Below are 7,620 nucleotides of genomic sequence, written 5' to 3' on the forward strand. Positions count from 1 at the left end.
TTCAGGAATTCTTCCCGTTCAACGTACTCTGACCATCAAAATGATCTTGCTCCTCAGCTGCTTCTCGTCACGATCGAGAAACTTTAGTGGTCCGACGGGAGTTTTCAAGTTCTCCCGAACCTCCACAACATCCGGTTTCACCACGTGCGAAGGATCCGCTACAAACTTGCGAAGTTGAGACACGTGAAACGCGTCTTGGGTGCAGTCCAAGTTCGAAGGCATGGAAAACCGGTAGGAAACAGATCCTACTCTACCACGTAACTGGTATGACCCAAAGAATCGCGGGCTCAGTTTCCTCACTCCAAGTGCCCGAACAACACCAGTGACAATGAAAGCTTCACAAACACGTGCTCACCCTTACCGAACTCCAGAGAACGACGCTCAACATCAACGTAGTCCTCCTGACGACTAAGCGCCTGCATCGGCTTTCCTCTGATCATCTAACCCGACAGATGGTAAATCGGACAAGGTCCAATCCAAAAAACTCTTTTTATCTCCAATCTCAGACCAACAGGTAGGATTTCTACACTTCCTACCAAACAGCGCCTCGTAGGGTCCCATGCCCAGGCTAGCAAGAAACACACAATCACAAAACTCTACCAATGACAGGTACTTATCTCATGCGGGGCCCTGCTGCAACATGCAAGCCCGCAACATGTCCTCCAAGGTCTGGATAGTCCGCTCAGTCTGTCCATCAGTCTGAGGGTGATAGGTTGTACTCAGTCTCAACTGCGTACCAAAAGCTCCCTGCAGCGCCTTCCAGAACCGAGATGTGAACTTCGGGTCCCTATCACTAATGATACTCTCGGGCACCCCGTGAAGCCTCACGATCTCGTGAACATAAAGCTTGGCCAACTGCTCTGTAGTGAAGCTCACCTTCACTGGAAGAAAATGGGCAGACTTTGACAATCTGTCCACGATGACCCAAAAGAGTCATTACTAACCTGGGTCTTAGGCCGACCAATCACGAAGTTCATGGAAATACATTTTGCCACTTCCACAACGGTACTTCAAGAGGTTGAAGCTTACCAACGGCTTCTGGTGTTCAATCTCTACCTTCAGGCAAATCAAACCATTGGACACATACACCGCTATGTCCTTCTTCAATCCACGACACACCATCTTGGTTCTTCTCCAAAAGCTCATTCTCGACTCTCAAAGTCTCAAATTTGAGAAATGTATCCTCAAACAAAGAGGTCACTGTCAGAACTCGAAGTTTCACAATGACGTCACGACGTCATTTGCTTCCCTGGGATCATCAGTCATTCCCTCAATAAGGGTGACCTAACCCCACAAACTCTAATCTACACAACACTCGAGTGAGTTGGGTCCTATTCCATGACTCTAACTTCAACAAGAATAGCAATTTATAATCCATATCCTCAAAATAAATTCATATTCATTTCAAAGTACTAAATCATAATCACGTTCAATTCCACCAATACATGTTAGTTAACCAACTCATTTACATAGTAACGTACCTTAGTTCACGTACACCTGCAAAATTTTAAATTTTAATAACATAATAGCTAAAAACTCTATGTAATGGTATACCTCACTCTCCATGGTATCTGCAAAATTGAGAGTTAGTCAAAGGTGAAACAACATTGATTTATTATCACAGTTCATGGTACTCATTTCATGCTTAACACTACCCCTGGTGTTAACATGCCAACTACTTACGAAGCATAACAAACTCAACATAAAATCCTAGAGTCATGGAGACCACTCAACCCACAAGCTACTTGTACATGCACTGCCTCGCATATACAAGATCACACGTGGCCTTGCCACCAATTCTAAGTGTTACACACTCGGTTTCCCTGAAGAGAATTTCACATCCTCAAGCAGAGCACCATCACGCTTAAGTAATGGTGTAAGGCCTCTTACCTTACCACAAAAATGACCGGTGCTCCCAAGGAGACACGCTCAGTCGAAGAAGTCTTTCGCCGAAAGACCCTCAGAACACTACTTCAATTCAGCTAACTCTGGTGGCGGCATCCGGAATGGAGCTAAAGCAATAGGTCCACACCAGGCAACAACTCACTGGAGAACGCTATCTCCCGCTGTGGCGAAAACTCAGGAATCTCCCCAGGAACACCTCGAGGCATTCCTTCACCACAGGAATGCCAGTGAGATCCTCCTGTGTCCCACTCACCAAACCTCCCAACAAGACATATCTGAATGCCCCTCCTCGCCAAGCTCTCCTGACCTGCAGCAATAAAAGGCGAGGAACTGGCTGTGGAATCACACGGAGACATCACCACTCGCTAGGAACAATAAACAATCAATCAATCAATCAACTATTGGACAATCCATCCACGCCAAGGATGATTTCCATAATAGCCATCGGCAACCCTATCGGATCTACCGAGAAGTCACAGCCCTCCCACTGAAACACGACATCTCGATGTAAAATGGTAGCATCACATATTTCTCCGGCGGCGGTAGTCACCCGCAACGGTGGAGAAAGAACAGACATGGGCAACTCAAGCCCCAAAGCAATTGGGGTAGCAACAAACGAATGCGTAGCCCCGGAGTCAAACAATGCATCAACAGCAATACCACCAATAGAAACAGTACCTCTAACAAGGTTCGGAGCGCGGTCCGACTGCTGCCTATCCAAGGTGTACATACGCCCAACAGGAGGTGGCACCGCAGGTGCCGAAGTAGAAGCCATCGGAACCATCTGCAAAGGAACTGCCTGAACAGCTGCAGCTCTCGCCGTCGATGACAGACAGTCTTTAGAGAAGTGGCCCTCCTTGCCACACTGGAAACAAATCAACTGACCCGAAGCACAACGGCCAGCATGCTCCTTTCCGCACCCCGCACATCTCGGAGTGGAAGGAGGCCTAGCAAAACTCCCTTGCTGTGAAGCAGCACTCTTGAACTGACCAGGCGCCTGCCTAGTCGCCAACTGTTTACCCTTGCCCTTCCCAGCAAACCTATTATCCTTCCAGGACGTAGAAACAGGAGTGGAACCAACAGTCCCCTTGGTCTCGTCGACCCTGGCCCTCTTGGCCTTACTCGCTATGCAGACATCCTCAATGTCCTTACACTGCTGAACTAGTGTACCAAAGTCCCTCGAAGCAGCTCCAGCAATATGCTCAGCAATCACCTCACTAAGTCCTCTGCGGAACTTAGCAGCCAAAAACATCATAGTAGGAGGAACCATCCTGAAGTGCGCAAACTTCACCAGCTCATTGAACTTGGCCGGGTACTCGTCAACAGACATCGAGCCCTGAACCAATCTATCAAACTCTCTCTGCTTCCTCTCCTGCGCATCATAGGGAAAGTATCTGCCCAAAAAGAACTCCTCAAAGAATGGCCATGTCATGGCACGACCCTGCATCTCATAAGCACGAGAGGTGTTCGTCCACCACTCATGGGCATCGCCCTCCAGCATGTAAGTCGAGAACATCAGCTTCTGTGGGTCTGTACACTGCATGACCCGAAATATCTTGTCCAGCGACTCCAGCCATCTCGTCGCAGCAATAGGATCCAAAGACCCCTCAAACACAGGTGGCTTATGCTTCCTAAAAGCATTCAGCCGGTGATCTATCACATCACAATCCTCTGCATGCTCTACCAGAGTCTCCCTCGTCTCAGCGACATGAGCAGCACTGCCAATGTGACTCAGGCTCTCATCCTGATCACTAGGTGGAGGCGGCGGCGGCGGCGGCGGTGCCTGGCCTACAGCAGGACCAGCCCTCATCTCCAAAATGACTCTCATCATCGTCATGTTCGCATCCTGTTCGCCTCAAGGACATCCTCAGTGGTCCTCCGGTTCGCTTCACGCTGCGGCTATCCGGTTCGCCTCGCGAACAACATCCATCATTGCCACGTTGGCCAATCTAGTGGCCTCCTGATCGGCTAACCTAGCCGCCTGCATCTCAGTCAATGCAGTCAGGATAGGATCGGGTTGATCCTCAGAAGTCTCTCGTGTTCTCCCGGATCTTACCATGACTCTGCACAAGTTACACAAATTATGAGTTGATCAGGCCCACGCAATGTGATCACGTATGCATCTTCATAATAAGATTCGACGGAGTAAACACACAAGATAGACACAACCAAATATCCTAGATATTGCAATACATACAGGCTTTTCCCTCGAACCATTGCTCTGATACCATAAATGTAACATCCTGTATATATCCGGTAATGTTATCATACTATCGTATTAACCAGCGCTTAATTAAAAATGCAGAATATCTTTTTCTTTTCAATTATGATGTCATTATCATTACCAACTTGCTTATTAATCAATTAATAAAACATCGCCTGTATGTAATTGCAATAAAACAGCTAACTGAAATACCTCATAACATAGATAATAAAAGTGTGGCTCTACTTACGGAACTACGACAATGTAGACCGGACCATCTAACAGTTTATACAACTCCAATCTAAAAGTACTAACATAAAGTGTCATGGACAATCCCCATGCTCACTCAAATAAGGCAACACGCCCAACATCAGTCTCTACAACAACATAATCATAAATAGCGAAAAACATAAACAACATCCAAATCCAGTCATGGCAGCAATACAACATAATATCATCAACTAAGCTCTGGCCTCCTGCCGCCAGAGGCATCAGTGACCATACTACCAGAACCTGAAATAAGCATTCCCCAAACGTGGGGTGAGATCTCTAAACAAGAAATTTCAGTAAGACAAGGGGTCCTCAAGGATCTTCCACCCCAAGCTCACTTACATGTGCAATATAAGTTCAAAAGCAGTTTATCATCATCAGTTCTAAAATAGTGTAATGCAGCAGATAATCATGTCATGTGTGTCAATTCTATTCTACTGGCCAGAGAAATGCAGGATTTATATACGTCTAATACCCACAAATAGGGCAAGACGCTACTTGCATCCACACCGGATCACCGTCTTGTATGACGCCACATACTCAGGCTTACCGTCAAGATGGAACAACACATGCATATTAAAAGCCATTACACATAAAGCTCAACAGCATTTCAAATATTCAAAGCATGTAACACAGCATATATAACCATACCCCCATGGGACATGGTGGAACCATAACATGGCTAAACCGAGGACACGAAAGCTTACCTCACAAGCTAAAAACCCAAACCAAGGTTCACACTAGCTCGAGGTCCACAAACAGAACAATCACAATCTGTTTTAGACCAACAATTATATCAATATTCATATTCCAATATTTTACCATGATAAACAGAATTTCCAGCAACCAAAACGCGACTTATAATAGACACTTCGATCAAACCACTTATCCAATGGCTACGAAAATTTATAATGTTGTAGCCCTATGTGTTAGCTTTAAATAGGTTCAGACGACACTCAATTTGGAGCTCTGTAGCCCAAGATATCGAATTTTTACTAAAACAGGTTCGTTGCTGTCCAGACCAAAATATCGGGATATCTCCAACTGAATATCAGGATATCTGATATCCATATATTTACAACCAAATATCGGGATATCCGATATCCGGATATTTCCAACCAAATATCGGGATATCAGATATCCGGATATTTACAACCAAATATCGGGATATCATATATCCGGATATTTATAACCAAATATCCGGATATTTCGCGTCAGAATGCAGATTTTGCATTTCAATAGATATCAATCACAAGGGTCCATTTTTTAACACATAAACACGTTAAAACATGCATTTTTAGGTACATTAAGGTTCATACAACTGATGGTTACTTGCTTAACTCATTAAACATGCCAAGACATCAACTTTAACCCATTAAACTCATGATCAAAGGTTAGACAACTCACCCAAAGCTCAACCAGTCAACAAAGGGTGCTCTTGGAGCTCACAAGACAACTCCAAGGTTCTGACTTCTTCGAGAAACGAAAATGAACCAACAAGATGAGTTCTTTCTCCTCAAAGGTCACTACAAGAACCTCACAAAGCAAGCATCAAGCTCCCACAACCTCAACTAGCAAGTCAGCCCTTACACAACACTCAAAGAGGCAAACTCAGAAAAGAAACACCCTTCCCACACCTTCGCAAGACTCAAACTCACAAGGCTAAGGTGTTTAGAAGGATCAAGAATGGAGAAAGGTGATTACTTGGGCTTTTTGTTCAAGAAAAGGGAGGTGACAAGCTAAGGAGAGCCAAACTCAGAAATGGAGGCACCAAAGGTCACGTAGGAAAATGTGAAATCTGACCTAGGATCATGTGCCCATCACTTATATAGCCTCATAAGCATAAAACACGCAGTATTAGCTTTAATTGTTACGCTTAGCATTTTAATCCCAAAGTTAGGATTCTTAACCTACTCAATTTTACAAGATTTATCATATTTTTCTTATATTTCTCTGAGCACTTTTCCGGTACGCGCTTTTCATAGCCAATATCAGATTCTGGCACCAGTTCTCACTATTTGGACTTGAAACTCGTTTTACAAGTCCTATATATTATTCTAGTAATTATCATGCACTTATTATAATTTTCTGGGATACTTTCTCGGTACGCATTTATACCGACTAGCAGAACCGGTATCTGCACTTTTCTTCCGAAAAGCGACTTTCAGCATCCTTAATCACTTACCATAATTATTAGAGCCTCATAACAATTATTAGGGTTAATTATGGAATCATTTCCTATTTTCTCATAATTAATTAATTAAATTCCTTAATTAACGGTGCGGGTTCTTACAGAAGGTAACTTTTTCTTTCAAATTATGTACATATTAAATTAACCAATTTGATTACTTATCCTTTTTCAAAATATCGCCTATACGTAAATTGCAATAAATAACCAACTGAATAACCTCATAGTATATACAACTGTGTATCTAGTCACGGAACTACAACAGGTAGACCGGATAAAATCCTGATACATTATACAACTCAAGTCTAAAAGCATAACAGAAATCAATGTGGCATGGACAATCCCCATGCTCACCAAATCAGGCAACAAAGCCAAACAATGTCTCAAATCAATAGTCATATCATAATAACAAGGCATGTATAAATCCAAAAGCGATAACAGGTAGATATGCATATATCAACTCAGCTCCGGCCTCCTGCCGTCAGAGGTCTCAACCCCCGAGGTACCTGTACCTGAAAATATGCCCCAACACGGGGTGAGATCTCTAAAAAAAAATCTCAGTAAGACAAGGGGTCCTCACAGATCTCTCCACCCCAAGCTCACTTACATGTGCAATATAAGTTCCAAAACAGGAACAACATTATAATTTCCAAAATCTGTGCAATGCAGCATATATCCATGTCATGTGTGCATGCATCTTACTGGCCAGAGAATAAAAGGTAGGGATTACATACGTTTACAACCTACAGTACAAGGAACATCGCTTGCACCTCACCCACGGAGTTACTATCTTGTATGTCTCCACATACTTAGGGGTTACCGTCTAGGTGGTACACCACAGACATATCATATGGCACTTGCACTCAATAAAACAGATCAATATCATTTCAGTAATCATCACATAATTTCATAAAAAAACACATCATGCATATAGACCATTCCTCCATGAGGTAAGGTGGAACTAACAATGGACAAAACCGAGGACACGAAAACTTACCTCGCAAGCTAACAATCCCAAACAAGGTTCCCCACTAGTCCACGATCACCAACAGCA

The sequence above is a fragment of the Gastrolobium bilobum genome, unplaced genomic scaffold (assembly GCF_033153095.1).
Source record: "Gastrolobium bilobum isolate Gb01-03AN ecotype WA unplaced genomic scaffold, APGP_CSIRO_Gbil_v1 utg3482, whole genome shotgun sequence".
Taxonomy (NCBI): Eukaryota; Viridiplantae; Streptophyta; class Magnoliopsida; order Fabales; family Fabaceae; genus Gastrolobium; species Gastrolobium bilobum.